Source organism: Nomia melanderi, chromosome 4 (genome assembly GCF_051020985.1).
Source record: "Nomia melanderi isolate GNS246 chromosome 4, iyNomMela1, whole genome shotgun sequence".
NCBI classification, from domain to species: Eukaryota; Metazoa; Arthropoda; class Insecta; order Hymenoptera; family Halictidae; genus Nomia; species Nomia melanderi.
In genome coordinates this window covers 21670156-21677544 of record NC_135002.1, presented here as the reverse complement: position 1 = coordinate 21677544, position 7389 = coordinate 21670156, and the positions used below count along the sequence as shown (strand labels likewise).

The 7389-nt window shown below is 45.3% G+C and overlaps 1 long non-coding RNA gene across 1 annotated transcript; it reads left to right on the top strand.

The window, feature by feature from the left end:
- Window positions 1-680: 680 nt before the first annotated feature.
- On the top strand, window positions 681-3247 carry LOC116433587 (uncharacterized). The gene is made up of 4 exons (XR_004236322.2): window positions 681-1010; window positions 1095-1195; window positions 1744-1926; window positions 2540-3247. It is a non-coding gene; the product is annotated as an uncharacterized LOC116433587 (long non-coding RNA).
- The last annotated feature ends 4142 nt before the right edge of the window (window positions 3248-7389 follow it).

Genomic DNA, 7389 nt, shown 5'->3' with positions numbered 1-7389 from the left:
TTGCTCACTTGTTGCTATAAGTGTTATGTATAATACACAACTACATATGTTTGAATATAATTAACAACACAGAAAATATTGTTACTTTTATTTCTATACTCCAAGTGTACAAATACTTTAGTCCTCCACTGTATATATTTATCGTGCATAAACATCCGGAGTCTAGTAATTACCTTCTCGTGAATCACGCGTGCTCTAAAAAACAATACTGATAACTGTACTGCACACGTGGCAGGAACATACACAACACAAAAATAATAAATTCGTATTAGTACAGAAGTATAACATCAAAAACGCATGAATTAATACTAAGTAAGATAACATCAATTGAATAAAAGAAAAAAGAGTCACAAAAAGGATATTGAATAGGCACATATACAGAATTTAGAGAATATAGGGATTGTCAGAAAACGAGGTACACGTGGTGACACAGCTCCATAAATAATGAAATGTGGAATACGGAATAAATAATATAAGGAATACTTCTCCACACATGATAAATATTATCATCATATAATATATGATATATATAAAATATATAAAAATAATATGTATGTATATATTTATTATATATACTAAATCATTTTTTCTTACCTATAAAATGTGACTTCTAATTGCAGAAAAAAATGGTAAACTGTTGAAAGTAAATTGTCCCTAGATATATATCGCGTAACAGTAAGTAATGTTGCGTAAACTATTCGCGGTTAGGGAGTTGTAGGGAAAATTTAGCGTGGGTAGAGTTAAAGAATAACAATTTAGATACGGTCTGTAATAAATTAGTTTTTAGAAGTTACGAGTGAAGCAGTTTCCCTTCTCTGGTTTCCAATCTTCTCCCAGCCCAATCGCCCGCGTTGAGTGTTTTACAATAATACGTTCTATTATACTCTCGTTCTTATATGCGCTTACATGCGCCTTATATACGCTAGCTTTTTGAACTATTTCAAATTTACTTTTTTCTAGTGCTAATTCTGCTGTTAGATTATTAAATATTTGATTTATTTTGTATATAGGTATACAATATCATTTATGTTAAATTTACATGGGTTAAGTGTTTGATTATAGTAATCTTTACTTCTTTGTTTTGCTTTCTTTAGGTTCTGTGCCACAATAGTCTGAGTGGTAGTGATTTTAGCAAAGGGCTAGTCAAGGTGCTGTGTAATGGTTTTGGGTGCCTGTCCCTTGGCAAATTCTGATGGTATGTTTTCTTTAACTCCAAAAACTAATTCATGTGGTGTAAAATCTGTGGCTTCATGTATTAAGTTGTTGTATGAAAAAATGCAAAATCTTATCTAGTCATCCCACTCTGTTTTTATCCAATAATGTTTGAGGTAGTTAATGAACCTACAATTTTCCCTTTCAAATGAACCTAGTAACTGGGGGTGAAACGCTGTGGAGGTTATCCTATAAATTTTAAAGATTTTACAAAAGTTCTTTATTACCTGACTAATAAAATTTCTCCCTTGGTTGGTATGAATGGCTTGTGGACATCCAAACCAACTAATAAAGTGTTCTGTCAGTGCATGAGCAACAGTTGTTGTATCTATGGTCCTTAGAGAAATTCCATCTGAATATTTAGTGAGATTGTCTTACAATGTGAGCAGGTACTGATTTTCTTTATTGGTCATGGGTACGGGTCTAACTACACGTATGTCCATTTGTATTTTTTCAAAAGCTTGTTGAGGCATATCTATAATATACATTGGTTGTTTGGTCTTAGGAAAGTAATTTTTGTTCTTTTCACAGATTGGGCAGGAGTGAACGAATTTTGAAATCTCCCTTCCCATACCTGGCCAGTGGAAATACTCACGGATAAGCTGGTGTAATTGAAAAGTACCTTTGTGGTCTCCAAGTACCAATTCATGGTATTCCTGGATGATTTGGGGATGACTTGATTCCAATGGGACTACAATTTCTCCCATACATAAGGTGATGATATATTCTGAATCATTAAAAATCTGTTAGAGCAAGTCTGTTATGTCATTTCATTCTGTGGTGCTGAACCTATCTGGATCCATCAAGACACTTAACATTTTCGAGTCTAAAGTGCTGAGGAGGGTTTTGAGTGATTTTAATGAAAATTCGATGTACCCACGATTAAACTCGCTCTGCGGTTTGTTTTTATAAAATAAATAGAAAACGGGGTGTCTATTCTGCGGAAAAACCATGGCGTTGCCAACTTCGATCTGATATTGTTACATTTGTTCTATTGTGAGTCCAATTTGGCTTGATAAGCTTACAGTGGTTTGAGAGGTATCGTTACAATTTAGAGGAATAAAATGAACGAGGTTGCCTTGTCGCATGAAAAGGTTGTCTTTTATGTAAAGTATAGTGAGTAGGAAGGAAGAGTGTACCGCCGGTCTATTTACTACGTTATCTAAATTATTTGATATCAACCTAAAATAGAGTCTTGACAAACCAGATAGGAAGGGAACTACTCAGTAACACTTCCCAACGTGATACTAAATTTTACCACAACTATAAATACCCATAAGTGGAAGAGAGTCCTCACTCTGCCGGAATTCATACCTACTGTTTCAAGATCATTCCCGGACAGAATAGCAGCCAACGAAAGATGCCAGTGAACATCAATCTCGTCTTCTCAAACATCAGGGGAATGGCCCACAGTTGTAATCGGAGGTAGAAACATACACGAAAAATAATTAGAAACACATCCCGAAATGAAACCTTAGAACAACCACACAGGCAAAGACGAATACAAAATGGAACAGCCAAACATTAAATTCAGAGGACAGGCGATTATAATTTTAACCACAACGCAGTATACATACATCGACGCATTAAAAATATTAGGAACCAAGGGGAAAACAAACTGAAGGAAGTGAAAAATGTTGACGTAACCAAGTGTCGTGATGTCAGAAGGACACTGCGAAATAGGAACGATATTCGAAAACCAGTACTAAAGGTGTTACTCGAAGCTAAGATTATCGATCGTTCTATCACATTGAATGAATTCTAAATCGAAATAAAGAAATTGATAAAGGATAACCATAATCATGAAAAATCCAAAACTAAAAATTGGATTGATCTTTAGTATGCTTAAGGAAATCCAGAAGATTATTAAATGTTTTAGTTGTCCTGTTATCGCGCACCAATCCGTTTCTTGCCAAGTCAACAAGGAAGGCAGGAAAATACGCAAAAAGTGTGGGAACAAGGCCACAATATAAAGACATGCACTGCACAATATAGATGTGTGTAGTGCGAAAAGGAGTTAATAAATAAGTAGAAAACATTTACGTTGATTCAAATCAACCTGAATTATTACCACCTTACACACAATTTCCTACAGTATACAAGGTCGATGTTCCAACGAGTAAGCAGCATCCCACCTGCTCCGGTACTATACGGTTGATAGTAGAACTTTGGAATGTGAGCTCGGCGCTAACAACAATCTCCAAAAGACAACGCTGGTAGGACGTAGGTCCCGGCTGATTGAGCCTCATCTCAATTCTTTGTTGGGCCTTCACGGCAGGCACAAGTAAGTAAAACTAACTCCGGACCTCCTGGAGAATCTCCTTCGGGCGAGACGTCAAGACGTCCACCTTCGGGGCGCCTTCAGAACCCGAAACTTCATACATGAAGCTCGCAGAGACCGTACTTTTACAATGGAGCTCGGTTATCCCGAGCTTTGGTAGCGCCATCTTTTTCTTCACCGCGACCATTACCTCGGTTTAAGTGGCCTTGATCTCCTCCGGGATAGTGAAAATCACCGCCGCTGCCGTTAGCTTTCAGGCCAACTTAGGCCTTTGGAGGACGATTTTAGCTGTCCTCGTCTTGACAAATATGGCCTGAAGATTCCCTTTGGCGGAAGCCATCTGCGGCCTGTGAGCCGCCGCCTGTCTGGCCCCCTTAGCAGGCTATAGAATTAGAGGCTGTCATTGGTTGTCTTTGGCACTCACTCCGCACAATGTGGGGAGTAGGGGTTTCGAAAGGCGGGGTTACAGGAGAAAGAGTTGCCGAGGCATCGATCTGTTCGGACCCCGACCTCTTCTTTTTTTTCTTTTTCTTCTTTATCACCACTCCTTCCGTGAAAGGGACGCAGGAAGATAGGACGGCATATGTTGCTCCATCCGCCGTCTCGTCACCCGTAGGAATAAGTGGAGACGGCTGCGACAGAAGGCTACCATCCTAGCCAAGGCCGGCCAAAACTCTTAATGCGATTCATCTACGTCCGAAGATCGAGGTTCTCTTTACGGAATGTCTCGAGCCCTAGTTTTAGGCGGCGGAACTCCCCCCCCCCCACAATGCTGGTAAGGACGATCCTGTAAATTGCCTTCACGAGAATCCCCTCCAGTCGTCATCAGCTCAGACACAGCCCCCGCACACAAGTGTCCTTGAGGCATTTAGATATATTGGAGACATCTATTCAATATATCTTGTAAGCATCTATGACACTCCGCTGCAGGGTTGGATCATGCCCAGTTCTTGAACTTTTCCAACTCCTCCTTGCTGAGTAGAGAGTTCAATCCCGTTCTCTTGATGGTCAAATTCCGCCCATTGTCGGAGCCGGCGTCTTCCACCCGAATATTGGCACTAGCGACGGCGTCCATGTTGCGGGGCTTCAGACACTTGCTTACAGTTATGCCCATAAGATCCTCCATTGATGTAGGATTACTCAACTTAAGAGCGACTAATCGCTCAGAGAATGAGTAGCCGCATTCTGACATCCGGTGGAGCTGGCCGAATTATTGGTCGCAACGGGCCTGCCAACCGTATCCTCATTTTACCATATTGCCGTCTAGTCATTCAACTCATTTTATTTAGCCATGGACTCCATTTTAATATATTCTATTTATGTATTTATTTATTTATTAATTATTTATTTATTTCATTTAGTTATCTTATTTACTTAACTATTTATATTATTTATTTGTCTAGCTATTTTATCTTCTCCCAACTATTTCATTTTATCGATATATTCTATATTAACTACTGCCTCTATTCTATCTATTAACTACCATTTTACTACTAACTAGATTTTTAACTAAGATGGAAAATAATAGGACACTGGTTTTATTCATTAACTTCTTTACGCTTTTATTTTTTATCTTTTAGTTCTCTATTTTATTCTGTCTTATTTTAATACACTAGACTAACCGCTTTTCTTATTAATTTTAACTCTCTAATGTACTTACATTATATATATAACACATTATTCTAACCCCTGTTTGCGCCGCCCCTCCCTGGTCCAATACCCGCCGCTTCAATGCACTTGGCTACGCACACACGCCTTTTCTTTTTTTTTTAACGTGGAGGAAATCTGCAAGCAGAAACCATCGACCGCCCGGAGGAGCGGCCGGAGGTACTGTGAGACTCTTACCTACTAAAACCTCCACGGTGACCTTCCTGGGCCAGGAGGGGAAGCCACGGGAACTCTCGTAGAACACAACCGCAACTCCCTCAGGCCCGGCCGGCCAGTTGCGATAACCATAGGCCGGCGCCGTCCCGGCTAGGCCATAACACGATTATGCTGCGGTGCAGGGAGGTCGCGCTCCGCACCGCAGCCTCCACGACGACTGCATCACCGGACCCAAGGCCCCCGTCCCAAGTCCGCAGCCGTCCGGGGAGGACAACTCTGTCTACTCGTCGTCGTCCCCCCCCCCCCCCCCCCCCCCACCACCTGGTGCAGAATTAGAAATCTTCTTCTGGCGGGCGGCGGGACGGACCCTAATATCCGAACCACTTATACGATCGCCCGCCTCCGTTAGGGAGAAGGGCCCAGGAGCGCTCTTACGCGGCCTCCGGTGCCGCCGAGATGACCGAGCGGGATCGTTCCTCTCTCGATCCCGCTCGTCGGCCTCCTTCTGTGACATCACCTCGTCGCAGAAGAAGGCCACAACATCCCAGGACCTCTCACTCATCAGCATAGCCCCGACCACTGCCGGCAGCGAGAGGTCCTCCTCGATGACGTCCATAAGGACTCAACGCAGCGCTGAAAAGGTGGGGCGAACCTTCAGCGTGTGCTGCGCCGAGTTCTCCTCCCCGCCGCACTGGTGGCAAACCATCATCGCTTCCCTACCAATTCGACACAGGTACTCACCGAAGCAACCGTGACCGGTGAGTACTTGTGTCATGTGGTAGGTGAGCCTGCCGTACCTTCTCTTCCGTCACCTCTCCAGCTGTGGCAGAAGAGCCCCGACGGCGCGCTTATCGGCGTGGAGAGAGAGCTCCCCACGCTATCTCATCGTCGCGCGCCGCTAAGCCCGGGGTTGGAAACCCTCGACCGTCTCGGGCTCCAGGGGGTCCCCGATAGCTGGCCGAGAATGCGAGCCTTACTCCCGCTAGAGCCAGCGCCACCAACGTGGACGTGGCGTGGTACTCTCTAATGGCCCTGATCGGGTCCCCGTATAGGGCCATCGACAGCACTACGCCCATATACAGTGCGGCGCACCGTATCCCCGGGTCCCCCGAGATTCGGCAGGAGGCGGCACAAAGCGGCCGCCGCCCGCTTGACTCGGTGGACCAGACGGTCGAAATGCGTTTCGGACCTCCAGTGGCTATCGAGGTGGGACCCCAAGTATTTCATGCTGGGGTCCACCTTGACGCAGACTCCACCCACCCGGATCCACGACCTCGGGAGAGGTCTCGATCAGGATCGTCTGTTGAAATAGACGGCCTCGGTCTTCTCCGGGGCTATCCGCAGCCCCAGGTCGTGGATCCGTGCGACGACGGTCGCCACCGCGACTTTCGCACAACAGATGGCTCTCCCGAGCGTCTTCCCGACGGCCACCACCAAGGTATCGTCTGTATAGCAGACCAAGGTTGCTCCGTCGGGAAGCGGAGCCCGCAGGACCGTATTATATCCCAGGTCCCACAGAAGCGGTCCTAAGACCGACCCCTGCGGGACTCCACGGTCCACCTCCCTCCGTATCAGCCTGCACCGGCCTGGGTATACTATATCCAAAGATATAGCCAAGCACACCCCTCTCGGGTTGACGGCAGCCTCCGAGAGGTCCCTCACTTGATCCACCGCTTCTATAGTGGATCGGCCCTCTCGGAAACCATATTGGCAGTCCGCCAGATCGGGTCCGTCGCGGGAACGGTTCCATATTGCCCGCCTCGTCTAGCAAACGTATCGGCCGGTACGCAGAGGGAGAATCCGCGGGCCTTCCCTCCTCCTTCAGGAGGACCATCCGCCCCTTTTTCCAAAGGTTGGGGATCATCTCCGATCGAAGGCACTCCGTCAATAAGTGACGGAATCTTTCTCCCAGGATGCCCAGCGTCATTGCCCAGGCCTTGCCGGGCATTCCGTCTGACCCCTGGGCTTTATTCTTCCCTCGGAGCCACCGGATAACCCCGGCCATCTCTCCATCCGTGACCTCCAGCTCGGTGGACCACGCTATATCCGGGTCCACCGTTCCCGGGTAGGGT